We start from the raw sequence: 21,585 nt of genomic DNA on the forward strand, positions 1-21,585 counted from the left end.
ACTACCAAAGAATATTCACAGAAATAAAAACAGATCTAAATAATTGGAGATATATTCATTGCACATGGTATATATACGGAGCCAATATTATAAACATAATCATAAAATGATTTGCTACTTGCTTACAAATAAGATACTAGTTATAAGACATGCAGAAATCAAAAAAAATATCAAAAATTAAAAATCACAGTTTGATAGGTAAGTTACTTTTCAACAAAACTGCATGGAAAATTGCAAAGAGAAAGAAATTATATATACTTGGACATTCGCATTATATTCCAATATAGGTACTATATATATATATTATATGTATATATACACACAATACATTATACACACACATATATATAAAGGGTGACATCAGAAATGAATTAGAAAATAAAACATTAATCTTCAAATGAGTGATTTGAAAAAAATCATAGTTAAATAATAGAAATATAAAAACACAGGAAAACATATGGGCTTTTTCTTTACATAAATTTTTGGGGGAATTTTTGCATAAAACCAAGTGAAGCTAGAATTAGAAAAGAAGCAAGAAGGGGGGCATCTTTGTGGCAAATTTCTCTCATTAAGTTCTCATTTCTGAGATATATAAGAAACTAATTTAGATTTGTAAGAAAAACAACTGTTCTCAAACATAGCTGGTAAAGGATATGCATAGATCAATTTTTTGTTTGTTTTTGTTGAGGCAATTGGGGTTAAGTGACTTGCTTAGGGTCACACAACTAGGAAGTGTTAAATGTCTGAGAACAGATTTGAACTCAGATTCTCCTGACTTGAGGATTGGTAATCTATCCACTGCACCACCTAGCTGCCCCTGAATAGACAATTTTTAAAATAAAGTAAATAAAATAAGAAATATAAGCTATCTAAATCCATCTGGGGAAAAAAAGGTTCAAATCACTAATAATTACAGAAATACAAATTAAAACAATTCTGCTGCCCCATCCATCAAACTGTCAAATATAATAAAACAATAAAAAAGGGGATAAGTTTCAGCAGTTGGAACTTTAGGAAAGCAGGTATTTTAATCTACCGTTGGAAGAGCTGTGAATTCATTGTGAAAATCAATTTGAAATTGTATCCCAAAGCTACTAAACTATGAATATCTATTGATGAATGGGTTAGCAATACCACTGCTTGTTCTAGTACTAAGGAAATTTTTTAAAAATGGAATAAGATCCCTAGATACAAAAATATATATAATTGTTAATCTGTGGGGACAAAGAATTAGAAACAAAAGTTGTTCATCAAATGAACATCCGAATATAATTGAATTATATCATGCCATTATAATGAAATGAGTAAAAACAAGATAACAATTCATATAGCAAAATAATATAGGAAAAATTCAATTTTGAAAAGTTTCAGAAACCTTATCAATGCTTTGAAAAATCAAGTACATAATGATGGCTAGAGATGAACCATGGCATTTATCTCAACACATATTTGCCTTAAAAGAATTAAATTTTAGGGTTTAGCCAATGTGGAAAACTGTTTTGCTAAACCATATATATTTATGGCGAGGACATTATTTTTCAGGTTTCTTTTTTATTACTATTTAGTGGGAGGTATAAAAAGCATATATAAATTCATGTAAAATAAATTTATTTTTTTGTTTGTAGCAGCCCTGTTTGTAGTGGCTAGAAACTGGAAAATGAATGGATGCCCATCAATTGGAGAATGGCTGGGTAAATTGTGGTATATGAATGTTATGGAATATTATTGCTCTGTAAGGAATGACCAGCAGGATGAATACAGAGAGGCTTGGAGAGACCTACATGGACTGATGCTAAGTGAGATGAGCAGAACCAGGAGATCATTATACACTTCGACAACGATATTGTATGAGGATGTATTCTGATGGAAGTGGATTTCTCTGACAAAGAGACTTAACTGAGTTTCATTGGAGAAATGATGGACAGAAACAGCTACACCCAAAGAAGGAATACTGGGAAATGAATGTGAACTATTTGCATTTTTGATTTTCTTCCCGAGTTATTTTTACCTTCTGAATCCAATTCTCCCTGTGCAACAAGAGAACTGTTCGGTTCTGCAAATATGTATTGTATCTAGGATATACTGCAACATGTTTAGCATATATAGGACTGCTTGCCATCCTGGGGGGGGGGGGAGGAGGGAGGGAGGGGAAAAAACGAAACATAAGTGATTGCAAGGGATAATGTCGTGTAGAAATTATCCTGGCATGGATTCTGTCAATGCGAAGTTATTATTAAATAAAATAAAATTTATATATATATAAAAAAAATTGTTGTTTGGTTCTTGCATGAAGAGAAAATATAATGCTTGCTGACCTCCAAAAAAAAATAAAAAATAAAAAATAAAAAAATAAAATAAAATAAATTTATTTTTAAAAATAAAACCATGAGGAAGATGTTTTAGAAACAAACTATGAAGATTTATATGAACTGATGCATTGGGACATAAGAAAAACCAGGTGAACAATCTATATATTAATAAAATTTTAAAGAAAAATTACTTTGGAAGTTTTGAATAACTTAATCAATGTAATGATGTGAAAGTTGTTTTTTGAGGTAGATTGCTTGTTTTCTTGCTTTATCAATGAGGGGATTATAATTTAATAGGGTTGGGAGGGCTTTATTGAGTAAACAATTCAATTCAATTAAAAATAAAGTATAAAAAAATTTCATTTTGCCTATTCGAAGTGACACTCCCAAAAGCATTAGTCTTCAAGAAACTAGAATAGCAATTCATTTTGGTTTCAGGGTTGTGTTGATTCATCATTATTCAAATCAAAATGTCCATATGAAGGAATACACTGATTTTTTCATAATATTTTATTTTCTGCATTTTAACAAAATATATCATCTAAAGTCACATATTAGCATCCTAGTTTCATAGTTCATCTTTATTTTGGTTTGAATTGATGAATTTATTGATGGGCAGAACTCTGTTTGGAATAAAGTTCCTATCTTAGAGCAGTTCAATAATTCCTTTGGCACTTATAATTGTAGACAACTACCTGTGAAAGTAGGTGTTTAAATGACTTTCTCACAGCCAGGGAGCCTGTAGGGACCAAGTACTTGACTAGAAACCAAGCTTTCCTTCCAGACTTTAAGGCTAGCAAAGTTACCAGCCACATGCTTTATCCTGTGATTTTCAAAAAAAAAGAAATCTATATGCTCTACAGGAATAATAAAACAGCAACATACAATACATGGTGCCTACTCTTCTAATGACTCAAAACTTGTCCTCTGTCTTCTGATAGGAGAAAAAACATCAAGCCTTCAGTAGGCAAATTAAAAAAAAAATCTCTTTCTCCCTTCTCCTCTCCCTCTCCCCCCTTTCCTCCTTCCACCTCCCTTTTCTCCCTTCTCTTTCTCTCCCCTCTCCCCACCATGATTTTGGCCCCTCTCTCCCCTTTCCCACACAAACACATGCTATATACCTACACATATTAATAATATTTCATAATAATAAAGCAAATCAGATCTTGCAGCAAGTTCTATTCATGTTGTTGTTGTTGTTTTAATCCCTTTTATATTGCATGGAACCATAACATTCACTGAGGATAAGGTACAGCCACCATAAGATTAACGAAAAATATATAAACTTTAATGTGTTTCCATAAACTATTGAGTTTTATGGTCACCTGTGTACATGTGGTATTACTTGTGAAATTGACTTTAATACATGAGTGTTTCTGTTTGTTGTAAGTCACATAAATAACAGCTGAAGCAAAGACTATTATTTTCAGGGGTGCAATCATGAGCAATTTGCAAATATACAGTCATTTTATTGAGTGGGAAATTCAGCATGATAATTTACAAACGCCTACACTCTTGCTTACTCAGATCTTCACAGTTTCATTCCTTTGGGGAATCTGGTATGATGTTTTACATGGATTTTATACTACAGGAAAAATTTTACATGTTAAAATCTAACAAATGCCATAAACCTTCATAAGTTATTTTATTTTTCTGCTACGTTTTCTTGAAGATACATTAATCTTCAAGAAAAAGAATCTAATATGAAGGGCAGAACGTGAATGAGTATAAAATTTGGGTTTAATTTAAATGTTATGCGTATGCCATGGGTATTATTTAGAATAATATGACTCCATTCCCATAGTTTCCCTTCACTGTCCTTGGTCCTGAAAAGCCTGTCACACATCAGTGCAAGCTCTGAGAACTCAGGGTTATGAAATCCTGTATAATGAGTGGCCACAATATTGGAAGAAAAGTGGGTAGCTAGGGAGAAGAAATGCGACAGAAGGAAGCTAGGGAGCTTATTAATAAAGAAAGAAAGCTTTGCAAAAGCATTTTCTTCAAGCTGCTGAGATCACAGAGTAAAACAAAAACAAATAATGTGGACTTGTGTGTTCTTGCAAATAGGACATCACTTGCTACCGACAGGGATGTACACCACGTGAGATGCTATAGCATAAGCCACTTCTCTAACTCAAGGAGGCTGAATAGCCATCAGTGATGGAGATGAAGTTTCTTGATCTGTGGTACTTTAGCACCTCCTAAAGTACAAGAGCAGTGAACAGAAAAGATTTTTTCTTTCCTAGTTGTTCAAGCAAAGTCTCTAAGGTTGTTTAAAAAGTTAAACTCTTGTTATCATTGACATTGATTCTGTTCTTCTCTTGAAAAGGAGTATCTTAAATATATGCTTCTGAGATATGAGCTCATCTCTCGGCTCATCAGCTTGGATTTCTATGGTAGCTGATTAGTTTCTTCAGATGGCCCAATTATAAACTTCCCAAGGGCAACCAAAAAAAGGCACATTAATGTTATACAGAAACCCACAAATGAGACAATTTTAATCTTTCCTAAGTTGTCAGACTAGACAAGAAAATATTTTCAGAATTGTTAACATGAACATTTTTAGACCATTAGATTTCAAAGAAATTATAAAATATTCTAAATGTTTTCTTATATGTATATTTAACTTATGCGTATATCTTCTTCTACCAAGTAGAGTATAAGCTATATGATAGTTGCAGCTATATCTTATATTTATTTATTACCTACAGAATTCATTCACATTTCTGTATATCTATCTATAGCAACTAAGTGGATTTTGTATGCATGCATAAATGTTCTAACCAACCAAAAATGGAATGAATTTATTGTGATCTAACTAGAATTTAAAAATTCAAAATTGTCAGAAAGCATCATGATTTTGCATTTTTTTCATGAACTATTTTTATCTTTTTGTCCATTCTATATAAATGTATCATTTTCACTCTATTTATACTATCCTGTAAACTTTTCACTTCCTTTTTCTTTGTCTTCCTTCTTTTAATCTGTTCTATATTCCTTCTTTTTTTTTAATCAACCTTTAATCACTGAAACCTTAAGTTTGCTAGGGAAAAAAATGAAACATTAAAAAATACAATTTCCAAGCAACTTAGGTCTCCTGGCAAACTCTCTCCATGGGACGAAATATATTTTGGTGATCATCAGTAAATAATGAGTAAAAAAGTATTATGGTAAATCTAGCAGTCAAATGAAATTAATCTCATCCTATCTACTCAGTGCTACGCTAAATGGTCTACTAAATACTGAAGAAAAAAAAAGAATTGGCCCTGAAAGTTAAGAGATCATGATTTCGTTGAGAAAAATGTATGTATAGTTGAGCTACGTATATATGTGCATGTATGTTATGCATATGGGATACAGCATATGTGTATATAGATATAATAGTCAAATCACTAAAGAATAAATGTAAATAGTGTATAATAAAGGTGTAAAGGTATTTTAGAGCCAGACTGGGAAGAGGTTTTAATGTCATGTAGAGTAGTTTCTATTTAATTCTGGAAATGGTAGAGTGCTCATGGAGTTATTGAGGCATTGGTATGGTTAAAAGCTTGTGATTAGGCATGTCAATTTAGCAGTTTTGGGAGAGTGAATTGAAGAAGGGAGAAACGAAGCAGGAGAACATTTCTTAGAATAGTTCAGTAATCCAAGCAACAGATGGCAAAGGCCTGAGCTAGAATGATGACTATGGGAATGGAGAGGAAAGAAAATATTTGAGAGCTATGTTGAGGATGGAATTAACAATATTTGTCAAACAATGGGATACATGGGTCTAAGTGGTAATGGCTCATGATTATTCCAAGATGAGTGCCTGAAAATATCATTAGGCCTTTTCAGAAAAAGAAATCAGTTTGGGGAATCATTAATGAGTTCTGTTTCATAAGGGTTGAGTGTGAGATAATTTCAAAAATGTTTGATGGAGATACTTAAAAAGCCAACTGATAATGGGGACTAGAGTTGAGGGGACTACTAGAACAAATTAAACAAACCCAGAATTCATTTCTATAGAGATAATGCAGAATTGGATTTATGAGAAGTAATGAGGTCATCAAAAGACTATAGAGCATAAAGAGGACACAGAATAGAATTTTGGGAGACACATATAATCAATTCTGTTTAACATTTAGAATGACAGAGTATCAATGTTAGAAATAAGCTCAGAAATCATCTAGCTCAAATGCATCCCCCCACCCTAAAGTATGAGTCTCATCTTTACTTCCCAAAGTAGATATCCAGGTGCTTCTTGAAGACCTCTACAAACAGGAAATTCCCAACTTCCTATGTCCTTGAAACTTCTTAACACTAATTATTTTCTCTGCCAGGAAACAAAATAGAACAAACCTAAACCATATCCCTGGAGTCAATCTTTCATATATTAGAGGATATCTATCTGCCCAGTCCCATTTAAACATTCACTTCTCTCGGTAAATATTCCAAGTTCCTTCAACTGATTCTATTTAATATGACATTGCTATATTGAAGGCAGTATTTTATAATAGAAAAGAAAAATAAAGCACTGAATTTGGAGTCTAGATGTCTGGATTCAAATCACATCTTTGACACTGTCATTTTAATTCTACATATTTCCTTGTATATAAAAAGGAGATTGGCCTAGATCAACGCTAAGTCCCTTATATGTCTAAATTTCTGCCTTTATTCTGTTAGATGGTAATAAAAATGCTGTTCTCTACTAATTCAGGTTTGATTTTTTTAATAGAACAAAACTCTTAAGTCACTGAATAGTTAACAAAAGGAGGTTAACTTTGCCATCACAAAAAATGATTCACAATGATAATAAAGTGGCTCTTGACTTATTAAAAGTCCTTACTACTATCCTTGTCTCCATATGGAAATGCATCCACCCAGCAGGACAAGGGATGCATGGTTACTGTGTAGTTTTAAAAGTCCACCAAGTTGGAGGATCCTAATTCCACATGAGGTGAAACTTCAAATATTCTTAGGTGACCAGGAAGCTGCTTCAATAGAAGCAAAGGCCACCCCAATTGATAAATGGTCAAAGTATATGAATAGGCAGTTTTCAGACAACAAAATTAAAGCAATCTATAGTCATATAAAAATGTTCTAAATCACTTTTGATTAGAGAAATGCAAATTAAAACAACTCTGAGGCACTACCTCACACCTCTCAGATTGGCTAAAATGACCAGGAAAGTTAATGATGAATGTTGGAAGAGATGTGGGAAAAATAGGACACTGATACAATGTTGGTGGAGTTGTGAAATGAACCAACCATTCTGAAGAGCAATTTGGAACTATTCCCAATGGGCTATAAAACTGTATACCCTTTGACCCAGCAGTGTTATTACTGAGTCTGTATCCCAAGAAAATCATAAAGGAGGGAAAGGACTCAGATGTGCAAAAACTTTTGTACCAGCTCTTTTAGTAGTAACAAAGAATTGGAAAATGAGCGGATATTCATAAACTGGGACATGGCTGAACAAACTGTGCTACATGGAAGTAATGGAATACTATTATTCTATTAAAAATGATGAACAGATTACAGAAAAGTTGGAAAGATTTACATGAAGTGATGCTGAGTGAAATAAGCAGAAGCAGAAATTCATTATATACAATAACAGCAAGATTTTGCGATGATCAACTTTTTTTATTATTATTATACTATTACTTGATCTTGGTTCTTCTCAGTGGTTCAGTTATCCAAAGCAATCCCTATAGACTTTGGATAGAAAATGCCATCTGCATCCAGAAAAAGATCTAAGGAGACAGAATATAAATCAACACATGCTATGTTCACTTCTTTTTTCTGTTTTATATCTCATGGCTTTTCCCTTTTGTTTGATTGTTCTCTCCCAACATGATTCATAAAGCAATGTATATTAAAATAAATTAATTAATTTAAACTTGAAGGGAAAAAAGAAAAAAAAAAAGAGAACCAAAGTCCAATCAAGCCCAGAGACAATTTTGTCTTTTAATAAGTAAAACCTACCCTCTCTTACGGGAAAATAGAGGAAACCATAATCCTGTTATAGAAGCCTAAATAATTGCTAAAGGAAACCTTCCAGACATAATAATCAGTAAAATTAGTCATTCTCTTTCATACTTATATGAACTACTTGATGTCTCTTTTAAAATATGGCACACAGAATTAGATAGTACAGGTAACATATAAGCAATGAGGACAAGAGGAATATGCTTTTGCTCTGAGGAATATGCTAATTGAACAGTACAGTTCAAAGTTGTTCAGAAATGAGAAAACAAAGAATAAATCCCCACAAGCTACAATTGCCAAGAAAGATTTCAAAGAGCAGACAAAATTTAAAAGGGTACTTAAGACGTGGATTTAATTTGAACAGGTAGGTATGCCGTACAGGGAGAACATTTTACATAGGAAAATATATGAAATTATTTTTGTCATAAGTTTATTTATTTTAATACACATTACCTCATGAATCATGTTGGGAGAGAAAAATCAGAGCAAAAGGGAAAAACAAAAGAGAAAAAACATAAAAAGAAGGGAATATAGCATGTGTTGATTTACATTCAGTCTCCTTAGTTCTTTTTCTGGATGTAGATGACATTTTCTTTCCAAAGTTTATTGGGATTGCTTTGGATCACTGAACTGCTGAGAAGAACCAAGTTTTTCATAGTTGATCATCACACATTCTTTTTTTTCATCTTTTTTATTATAGCTTTTTATTTACAAAATATATGCATGGGTAGGTTTTCAGCATTGACAACTGCAAGACCTTTTGTTCCAACTTTTCCCCTCCTTCTCCCCATCCCCTCCCCCAGATGGCAGGTTGACCAATACATGTTAAATATGTTGAAGTATAAGTTAAATACAATATATGTATACAGGTCCAAACCGTTATTTTGCTGTACAAAAAGAATCAGACTCTGAAATATTGTACAATTAGCCTGTGGAGGAAATCAAAAGTGCAGGCAGACAAAAATAGAGGGATTGGGAATTCTATGTAATGGCTCATAGTCATCTCCGAGGGTTCTTTCACTGGGGGTAGCTGGTTCAGTTCATTACTGCTCTATTGGAACTGATTTGGTTCATCTCATTGTTGAAGAGGGCCACATCCATCAGAATTGATCATCATATAGTATTGTTGTTGAAGTATATAATGATCTCCTGGTCCTGCTCATTTCACTCAGCATCAGTTCGTGTAAATCTCTCCAGGCCTTTCTGAAATCATCCTATCAGTCATTTCTTACTGAACAATAATATTCCATGATATTCATATACCACAATTTATTCAGCCATTCTCCAATTGATGGGCATCCATTCAATTTCCAGTTTCTGGCCACTTCAAAGAGGGCTGCCACAAACATTCTTGCACAGACAGGTCCCTTTCCCTTATTTAAAATCTCTTTGGGATATAAGCCCAGTGGTAACACTGCTGGATCAAAGGGTATGCACAGTTTGATAACTTTTTGAGCATAGTTCCAAATCATTCTCCAGAATGGCTGGATATATTCACAATTCCACCAATAGTGAATCAGTGTCTCAGTTTTCCCACATCCCCTCCAACATTCCTCATTATCTTTCCCTGTCATTCTAGCTAGTCTGATAGGTGTGTAGTGGTATCTCAGAGTTGTCTTAATTTGCATTTTTCTGATTAATAATGACTTGGAGCATATTTTTATATGGCTAGAAATAGTTTCAATTTATTCATCTGAGAAGTGTCTGTTCATATCCTTTGACCATTTATTAATTGGAGAATGGCTTGATTTCTTATTAATTAGAATCACACATTTTTATATGCAATTATTTAAAGATAGAAGTAAACTTGGTATTTTGTTTTTGTTGTTGATGGTGATATTTGTCTGCTTGTTTGATTTTAGGTGAATGAGGAATAGTCCTGGCTAAAGCAGAGATTAGTATTGTAGAATAGATGGACCATAGTTTAAAGATATAGGTATGAATTGGGGAAAGATAACAAAGAGAAAGAGGAAGAAAAGGAGGGGGAGATGGACAAGGACATGAATGAGCAATCACTTAAAGCATGTGAAACTTTTTATGTACAGTCACTGGGAACCCCATAAGACAGATGTAAAATTACAGAAAAAAATCAACATTCAAAATAGGAAAGATGTAAAGGAAAATATTCACACGAATAGGGCATATTTTTAGTTAAACAATTGTTTGTGTTTTTTTTTTCTATCAAATTCAAGTCCCCTCTAGATGGAAGTGACAGCTTGGAAAATCTGTTAAGTTCTATAGCTATATATATACATACATATAGATAGATAGATAGATATAGCTATAAATATAAGCATACTGTCAAATCTAAAGTACAGTCATAGGAATTCAAACATTATTACTACTTATTTGTATATATTCCAATCATCACCAATAATATCATAATGATTCTATGGTATGTTAAGGTTTCTAGTATTCCTTGAGGGATCCTCAAGATGAAAAATATCAAATATCAAATGAAAATCATAGGAATTCAGTTATTACTACTAAGGAAGAAGAAGAAGAAGAAGAAGAAGAACCAAAAGTAGAAGTAGGAAGAGATAAAGATGAAGAGGAAAGAAGAGGAGAACCATTAAGATATTAATGAACTAAACAGCAAAAGTACTTGGAATCTCAAATGAAATGAATCTGTAATGTTTTCAAAATGTCTTTGGCTTCCTTCACATTAGTACAAATTAATAATATCTACCAAGTATAGATCACTTTAACATTTGGAAACACATATATGTATATGCAAATATATGTTGTCCATTTTGAGCTTTACAATAACTCTGAACTAGGTGTTATTTTTACTCTCATTTCAAAAATGAGGAAACTGAGGCTAAAGGAGTGAATTTGCCCAGAATCATGGAGCTAATAAGTGTTTGAGGCAGGATTCAAACTATGTCTTCCTGATTCCAAGTTCTACACTGTATGTACTGTCCTATCTAGGTTCTCAAAAAAAATTAAAAAGGAAAAATCGCATCCAGAGACTTGAATTTTTTTCCCTGTTTAATACATGCAGCTCAAAGGGAGCTTACCTCCCCTTTCCACACAATCATTTCTTTTTTTTTTTCTATCCCTCATATTCCTTGCTTAGAAAACTCAGAGTTGTATTAGATAATCTCTAAAGTCCATTCAGGTTTTAATAGCCTTTGGGACTTATATAATCATAAATTACATTTAATGGCAGAGAAAAGGCTTAAGGTGATAGTAGATTTTCTGCAAGTACTTCTAGAAAGGGAAAACAGAAACAAATGATAGAGTAATTATAGAGAAATCCAGCAATCAAGTCATGTTTAGGAACTAATAAATATGTAATCTGGATTTATCAGTTAATATAAATAAATAAGCAGGATTTCTTTCTTCAAATAGTATTTGGGACTAGGAATTAGTAGTAGGAATTACATTAAATTGATCAAATACATTTTTAAATATTAACCCAATTCTAAAAGTATCTTCTGAATTCTTTTAGTTTTGCATTCTTTTCAATGATGGGAACTGAGTATCCTATGAAAAATAATATATTATTTATTGTTGTATTAAACATTATATATTCATATAATATATTAATAAATACTATATTAAATATTTTATTAATTATCTATTATGTGTTATTCATGTGCAACTACAAAATACAAAATGTTCCTGTTGTTAATTTTAATGATCCTGAACAGGAGGTTTCTATAAGAACTATAAAAACTCAAAATATTATATATATATATTTTATATCTGTATTAATGGGTTTAAATCATGTCAGTTTACAGAAAGGTAGATATAAAAATGAAAAAAAATTAATCACAAAAATAAATTGTTCTGGCAAAATATTTTTATTATTTTGAAATTTTATTGTTTAGGGACAATTATTGTATTTTCTGTTTCTTTTCAAGGATATTTCATAAATACAATTTCATAAATAATAATTTAAAGAAGCAGTTTAATAAAATAAAATTATAACATCAAATTGAACAAAATATAATTGGAATACAATAACTGATTAATTTCTTAACTTATTTGAGGAAAGAGGTGAGACTTCTAAGTATATTTAATCATTGAATTAATTAATGTGACTTGCTTTTTACAAATCTTTTTAAAAGACTGTTTAAAAGACATACTATAAATGATGTCATTGAATTTATAAATATCTTGTTTTCAACATAAAGAAATAAATCTCTTCATACAAAACCACTAATAATATCTTCTTTCCTTCTCTGCCATTTAAAAATGGTTTAGAAATATCAGCATGTTCTATTGTTATTTTTTAGTTGTATAGTAGAATTTGTGGAAATGATTGATGGTTTTTCTCCAAAGACTACACTTCCATTGTATTAACCATGGACATCTAAAATAATGTACTAAGATGTGTTCACACAAGACAAAGTGTTTGTTCCTTCTCAGAGGGAATCTACAGGGTTCAACTTATCTTCCCTTGTTGAAAATCCCCACTACTCCTAACATCTAATTTATAGATGTAAATGAGCTGATCTTAACTGCTAATGACTTCCCCTTTGACATGTCTTTTAATATATTAACTTTCATATTAAAATGTGGGCCTCTTACATAAAGGGACTGATTTTTACCTTTTTTGTATCCTCAGTGCTTAGCACAATGCCAGGTAAATTGTAAGGGTTTATAAATATCAAATGAAAGTTGACAGACTGAGTTAACTTAGGTAAAATACTAAAGAAACAGTTGTGATAAACCATTGCCTTCACTGTGTCTTTTGAAACAACTATGAATGGGACATTAGAAGATTTGTAATCTTATCAAAGAGCTGCCTCTGATAACTACATACCTTTTGGTAACTCAATTTCTTTTACTGGGTGTCTCATTTTCAATTTCCACAAAGAAATGAAGTTGCATTAGGCATCATATCTAATCCTTTAAAATTGGATAAATATATAAAAATAACTGAAATACCTTGTATATCCTTGAAAATAAAACAAGACAAAACAAGGAATGCACTCTTTACTATGGGACTGGAAAATAATTGCATCAAAAAGAAACTTTTCCACGAGTTTCTTGAAAAAAGGGGGAAAAATCTGTTTTCGCAATAATTATAATAAGTTATTCTTGAGCCAGATTTTAGTAAGAATATGACATTTAGAATATAGAGAGAACAGAAAAAAACAATAGCAATAACAAAATCACAGACTCAGAGTTGGAAAGGACCTTGAGGCCCATATTGTTCAAGTGACAATTGAACAAAAATCTCAACAATATACATAAGGAAGGATACAAGGAGTTACTTGATCTCTCCTTAAGAACTGTTAATTAAAAGGAACCTGCTACTTCCTACAGAAGTCTACTCCCCTTTGCAATAGTTTAATCATTAAACTATTTTCTCCCTTTTTTAAAATACAAATTTTCTTCTCTGAAACTTCTATGGATTATTCCTACCTCTCTCTATGAAATCAAGCAAAATGAGATCTGAACCCATTTATTCAAGATTTTGAAATAATTGAAGAGTGAGTATGTTTATAGCCTTTTACCCAATGTTTCCCTTCTTTAAGGTTATATGCCTAGTTTCTTCAGTAGAATCTCATTGGGCATATTTTCCAGTCATATTACAATCCTAATCTTCTCTTCTTAGAAATATTCTAGTTGTTTATTTTTTCCATAATATTTTTGAACCAAAATGTCAAAATTTTAATTTAGCTGTATTGAATTTAATGCCATTCAATTTGGTACCATGATAACCTTTAGAGATCTTTTTTGTAACTAACCCTAACGATAATTCATTGTATGGGATATCTTTCTAACCTTCATGTAAATTTGAAAAGGACTTGTGAATTCATCAAGAGCCTGCATAAAAATATTGCATAGCAGGGTGAAAATCATATCCCAGGAGCACTCCATTAGAGAATTCCCTCCATGGACATTGTATTTATAATGACTATTAACTATAATAGTACAGACTTTATCAAATCATCAAATACTTTCATACAAACTGAGTTATAGAATATCTAAAGATTATCTGCCATACCGGTTATCCTGTAAAAACTGAAATAAGGTTCATTTACCATGCCTTTATTCTTGATGAAATCATCTGGCTATTTCTGATCATTATTTCCAAATGCTAATTAACCATCCCTATTATTACATAATATATATTATTATATTTATTATATAGAATTGTGCCATAGATTAAAAGTCAATAATTTGCCTATTTTACTTTCAAATAAATTGGAACATTTGTTCTTGTTATTTTTGTAACTCTTGTTACTCTTCTCCATTTTTCTATGATCCATCAAACATAATTGAGGGTGGCTGTAGAGTCATATTTTCTAATACTTTCAGCAATTTTTATGTATTTCATTTAGCCCCAGTGATTTGAACTCACTAAGGATAGCTAGATTCTGCTCTGACAGAAAAGCTAAAACTGAGGGTGGAAATTTATAAGGGAAAAATCAGAAATCAGTCCCCTTAGAAGGGGAAAAAACCTGTGGACTCAGTCTAGTACTTCTTGACATAGTGAAAAACTAACTCTACCAATGCAGTTCAGAAACTTCCCTTCACTACAGCCAAGTAATTTGTGCAGATCACACAATATATTCATGAAGTAGGACTTAAAACTAGATATTCTTGTCTCCAAATTCAGTTTTCTATCCATCCTACCAGCCATCTCTTGAAAGAGAATACTGAACAAAAGTTAAGTACTTCATTCTTCTCACTATGTTACTATATATTTATACCACTTATCCAGTACTGGGGTCCCTCTCCCTTCTTTACTCTTCTCTTTGTCCTTAACATACCTTTAAAATAATGTTATGTGAAGCAGTAGGCTACAACAAATAGATATGTAACTGTCCAAGGAAGCTACTTCTATTATAAAAATGAAATATTTCTCAACCTCTACAAAAGATAGTTTAGATTTTATAGTAGGATGAGAAATCCCAGACAAATAACTGTTCAATAAGAACCATGTAATTTTAGACAAGCCAATAAATTTGTCTCCAGATATAAACAACAAATATTACAAATTTATAAAACGCAATAAGTATGCCAAATGTGAATAAATAAGAGTGAATAAATAAGTCAAGTAACCAGAATGTGACCAAATAACAACTATAACCTAATTGTAGGAAAGCATTATCTAAAAAAAAAGATACCAGTATATTGATAATTGTTTATACTAACATAATCCATATAGCTCATAATTTCATATAAACTATGTTATTAACATTTGCAAATATTCATGATTATCATGAAATGAACAAGCAATATTCCCACATCAGAGTTACTCAGCAATTCAATTAGAATATTTTCAGTACTTCAGACAAATCTCTGGGAAATTACCTAATGATAAAACTTAAAGAGTTCTAATTTGAGGGGAATGAAAGTATGATATTTATATCCTTAATTTTTGTATGGCAACATTCTTCTAATGACCCCAAATACTGATAACAGTAAAAACTGGTCAGCAGCTATTCTCACACAAATGACTACATTATTTGCTTAAAAATTTAATACTTCTTATATAAGATTTGCATAAAGAAATGCTATAGAAGTTCCCATAGATCTAAAATCCTGAAGAATAAAAAAGAGAGAAAGAATGGGATACAATAAATTTAATGTCAAAGAGTATACTTATCATTCAGAGGCAGCAGGTGTGAGAAATGAAGAAAAAGGTAGTCTCTGAGTCAGGAAAATCTAGATTAAAGTTTTGCTTTTGACATAGGCTACTCATGTAAAGTAAAGCATTTGATTTACCTCTGGGTGCCATAGGAAATTTACTAAAATTATTAATTGTAGAACAGTTAGCTGAGGAAATTAACTTTCCAAAAAACAATCTATAGCAGTAAAATAAATTATGGATCCAGACAAAAAAATAAAATTGATCTTATTTGTAGTCAATATCACTTACAAAATTTTCTTATATCTAAACAAACCAAACTCTAATTTTCTCAAGTTATACATTAGACTTAATTGAATCTGTGAAAGGAAATACTCTATACATCTATTGAATCTTGTCCATAATTGGCATGTGGGTGAGATAAGGAATAATGTGTAGAAATCTTTCCTCTCTCTTTCAATGTATTGAAATAGTCCTGAAAAAAATTAAGGTAGGCAAAGAATAATTCTAATGTTGTCATCTTTTCTCTTTCTATTCCCTTTTCCTCATGAGATGGTACCTTTTACTTCGGTTTATTTTTGTTTGTTTTTTCTGTCCACATCCCTTATCAGTCCCTACTCTCATTATAGGGTCAAAAATCTCATCTAAGAAAAGGTATAAAACATAAAATGGTGTCTTTCTTGTAAATCAAAGCCTCACAATAAAATTAATTTTAATAATAAGTAAGACCTAATTTCAATGATAAGAATAATTTGAGCATGAAAGAAAAAAGTTAATTCCCAAACCACTAGCCATTCCCAGAGTCCTTATAATCATAACAGACAATCATTGCTCATAGATATGGAAAGAAACCGGTTGTGATTTTAGAGCACTTGTAAGAAGTGTCAATCTAGGCCCTGAGACAGCAAGATTGACTCAAAAGAATGAACTTCAAGTTTTAACATGAATATCTGAGCTAGTAAAATGGAGGGAAAGCTAAGTGCAGGGGACAATATCATGTTCTAAGCATTCCCACGCAATTTTTAGCTTTTGAAAAAGTCACCTGTTTTGAGATAGTCCTGCTTGAAAACTTGCTGATTCACAAAACTCTCAACCATAAGCGCATATAATCATCTTCTGGTCCCAATCCCCTTCTGGTCACATCATGTGAGATAATTATCAAGAAATCACTATCACAACTCCATCCATCTCTCAATTTCCTCAAATATTCAAGTAGATGAACTCAAACAACCCTTAATTTCCTCCTATGGAGACAAATAAGAATGTTTTTGGCATTGTACGCAGAGCTTTACCTTAGAGAGAATCCAGGAGGGTGACACTTGGGCAGTCTTATTGTTTCACTGTAGTGCAAAGAAAAGCCAGACAGAGAAAGTAGTCAAATATATTCTATTTCTTAAATAAATTTCTCATAATTTTCTTGTATCTGTTTTCTTATTTATATTCTATTTGAAAAGGCAGATACTGCCTATTTTCTTGTGAGTCTTTTGATCATTATTTTTCTGCAATCCCTCTTGTTTCTTGCACCTTAAATCCTTTCTTTGGGGCTGTTATCTGTTAAGTGGTCTCATTATTTTCTACAATCAATAAGCATTTATTAAGTGCCAACTCTATACTAGTTAGAAGGATGTACAAAGAAAAAAGAGGAAATAGTCCTTAACTAACTTATATCAATTGGGAAGGCAACTTGTAGGTGTCTGTGTGTAAGAGTAATGATGTATATTCAAAATAACACAAATATTAAACCATACATAAAGAAAAAAAAAACAATTCCTATTTCAGACCAGAAAAGTTTTTCCCTCCACGTGGATTTTGAGAATGAGGCTACCCTAGGCTTAGAGATAATAAGATTGGTGCAATAGATAGAACTTCATGTTTTAACCTATATCTCAGAACTAGTAAGGTACAGGGGAAATTGACACCCCCAGGGGACAACATCTCTCTCCAGCTATCCCAGAAGATTTCTATCCTTCAACTCTACTATCTTTCTAGGTTTGAATATTGTTCTGTAGAATGGTAGCACTGAATATGAATGACTGAAATTTGTCCTCTGGCTAGGAAGTCAAATGACTTATTTTTTTTCCGTGGCTACAAATTCACAGCCTACAAGAATGCATTTTGCCAAAAAGGATAAGTGAAGCCTCCACATTCATGGAAGCATTTATACTTCTCCTAAAAATCGAAATTTCCAGTACATCAAATGGACAGTTGGCTTTATAAGTGTAGAAAATCTGTAGTAAAAGTTAATGATGCCTCATGAAATAAATATTACGCTTATTAAAGCAATAAACAAAGACTTAAACACACACGTACATACACACAGAGGAATCCACACATTTTATGCCCTGGCTGCATCAAGATAGCCCTTCAGAGATACGAAAAGTACTGTCTTTTTTTAAAAAACAAAGTAGTTGTTTTTATATTTATTCCATTATAAATAATGCCCTTTTTAAACCTTCAACAACTTAAGGAAAATTCACTAAACAATACAATATCTAGAAACAATTTAGTATGGTGTGAAGATTGCTGACTTCAAGTCAGAATAATATGGCGTGCAGATCCACTCTTACCAGTCACAAATTGCTGACCCATAACAAGTGATCTAGCTTCTTCAATCCTTGGTTTCTTCTGTTGTAAAACAGGATGATGTTCTAGAACTTATCCTTCCCTCCCTTGTTCTGAGGATCAAATGAGATAATGTATACATTTATATGGGTGCTACCCATAAAGCACCACAAATATGTCTCTGATCATTTAAAATTGTAGAATAATTCTAAAGAGTTGGAATAACTCTAATTATGATTTTTAATTTCATTTTTATTTTACAAAATAAAGCATTTTCATAACAGTATTACAAAAATGATGATTGGACATGAAATTGCAAATCTACAATATACAACTTGCTATTCCTTTCAAATACACAAGAAAGTTATCATGTAATTAATTTTTTTTTCCTCTCCTCTTCAATCCCACTATAGAAATGATTACCATTAGATATAGGTGTATGTAAAATTATTACATACATATTTCCTTTAATAAGAAAATGTTCAGCACACCAATAATGCAGATGCTGTTCATGCTAAGTAATGTGTCAAGAGAAGAAGTGATCATATCCCCATGAATGAGACCTGGCTCTCCAAAGCACAATTTTTTTTTAAATGGCTCAAAAAATGAAGGGGAACAGGTATGTATTGAGGCCCAAAATGGCTATGTCTAGCAAATGGGGTCTATGAAGATAGATGAGAATAGTTGTATCATCCAGAGTAATTCCCCATGAAATCTAAGGACATTGGGCTAGAGAATCACCATCGCAAGGACATGCTAAGCCCTCTCACATATATACATCATCACTACACACACATTTGTACCCTGGTAACCCCGATTATTTATATTAGATTTTTGGAAACTAGCATTTTTAGAAGGAAAATATGGTGTGTCAGCTAGAGACATCTAGAGCTCTTTTAATTCAATTAGAAATAAAAATACACTCAATGGGAAGGCAGGAGAAAAGTTTGAAAATGTGAGTCTGTAGAGTCATTTTGAAATGACCAAATGGTCAAAGTTGAAATGATAAAGTAACAAAATGAATAACAGCAGAGATCCCAGGATTCAAAGAACACAGAAAAGTATTAAAAAGGAGAATGGAAAGCTCTGTGAACTGAACATCTCCAAGGTGCTATAACATTATCTGTTTAGTGGCTGTTTCTTTTCCTCTTTCTGGCTCTATCAGGCTGCAAAATCTCCATCTTTCTATTGCCATGAATTAATATTAATCATTTATAGCTACAGGGTGATTTTGAAATTGTTTTTTTCTTTCAGTTTTTAAATTTATTTTAAACTTAAATACAAAATGAGAAAAGAATAAAATAACCTTGCCTTGTGCATAGTAGAACAAGAGATGTTTCAATATAAAGCAATGCATTTCCATTTCAAGAAAACCTATAAAATAAGTACTATACATTGTTTTCAAAGCTGTCCAGCTTTTCATGACTTCCTTATCAGATTTTTTTTTTGCTGTGTACTTTTTACTTTTATTTCTCCTTCCTTCCCCCATCTCAAAGGTTACAAGGCACACGTGTGTGCATGTGTGCACATTTCTATATATGTGTCTATGAACATACATGTATATATGTATGTATATCACATATACACATGTTCACAGAGAGAGAGATGGCTATATTATGTTTATTTCCATTTGTCATCCATTTTGGATAGCATCTGAGAGTAAAAAAAATTAAGTGTAATAGTCAGAGTTAGCTAGGGCCATTAGGAAATTATTTCATAGAATATCTATGGTCTTCACCTTGAAGTTATAATGACTAGCCTTTAGATGTGTTGCCTCCAAAGGGTATTTGGCTTGTAACTCTTACTCTGAGTTGGATACCAAGACTTTGTCCTTTATAAAAGGAATTCCAGACATGCAAGCAGGTTGTTGATAGTGACTAAGACCGTCTCATCGTTCTTGCAATCTCACCATGCAAGTGGTTAGCCATGCTTCCAGTATGTAAAGGCTGAGCAATCTAAAGTAACATCAATGATCAAATCAGGAAATCCATGTTTGGAAAGTGTCCTTTACCTAGGGTTACTCAGTAATATAGTGCCATAAACCACAACTTTCTGGACAGTGTTTTCCATGACCTCATTTTTGACCATGGCCTTTTATATCTTTTGTAATAAGAGCATCTAGCAAGGAAACTCCCTCTTCCAAAGCACATGGGCATTCTCTCTCCCTTTCTAATTTTATAGTCTTGATAAAATGGTTTAGTGGCTTACACAGGGTCATATAGTTAATATGTACAGGAGGTAAGACTTATTACATGAGGACAGCTAGATAGTCCTGAGTTCAAGTCTGGATCAGAAACTTAACACAGACTAGCAGTGTGTGATTCTGGACAAGTCACTTAATTCGATAGTCTCGAAAAACAAAAATAAAACCATAATAAAACAAAAACCAAGATTTACTATATAGGCATTCCTGACTTCAAGCCTGGCTCTCTCTAGATATTTCTACCCTGCCTTTCATACATCATGATATCTATGGAAACTGAATGGAAAAATTGTGTTGTTCTTCTACCATGAACTCCCCATGATCGATCCATTTACCCAAGTTTTACCATATAGTAAAAACAGCCTGCATGGGTACAGCTCTTTCATGTTTACAACATGCTTGCCAAATTTTCCCTCATTTAATTCTCATGACTCTGGGAGACTTATTTTTATTTCCCTGTTATAGATGGGGTCACTGATTTGAAAAGATCAAAATGATTTGCCCAGGATAGCCAGATGGTAAGTAACTCAAATCTTTTGCCTCCAAGTCCAGCACTATCCACTGTTCCATCCAACAGGCTTTAAGAAAAGAAACATCTAGGAGCTACTTTTGTGAACTGAGATCTCTATACTTTGTATAGAGATGCTATCTACATGGAAACACACACATCCAAACCTCCCCAGTACTCCCATGAACCAGAAAGAATGGAGAAAACGAATAAAAAATAGAATATCACACAAAAATTTAACTTTCCTTTGCCTCTAATTTTACCAGCTTTAGATTCTGTTTATACATACCCCCTGTTAAACACATGCTGCCTGTTTATAAGAAAAACAAAAACAAAATACTGTCTGGTCTAGTAAATCCATTCTTCTCTCCAAGGGCACAAGACTCTGCGCCACTTAGTTAGAAGTGTAGATTGTGGACAGAAGCACTCGTCCTTAAATGAAGACAAAAACTGCACATCACCTCTATGAATAATTAATACA

Source organism: Antechinus flavipes, chromosome 6 (genome assembly GCF_016432865.1).
Source record: "Antechinus flavipes isolate AdamAnt ecotype Samford, QLD, Australia chromosome 6, AdamAnt_v2, whole genome shotgun sequence".
Taxonomy (NCBI): Eukaryota; Metazoa; Chordata; class Mammalia; order Dasyuromorphia; family Dasyuridae; genus Antechinus; species Antechinus flavipes.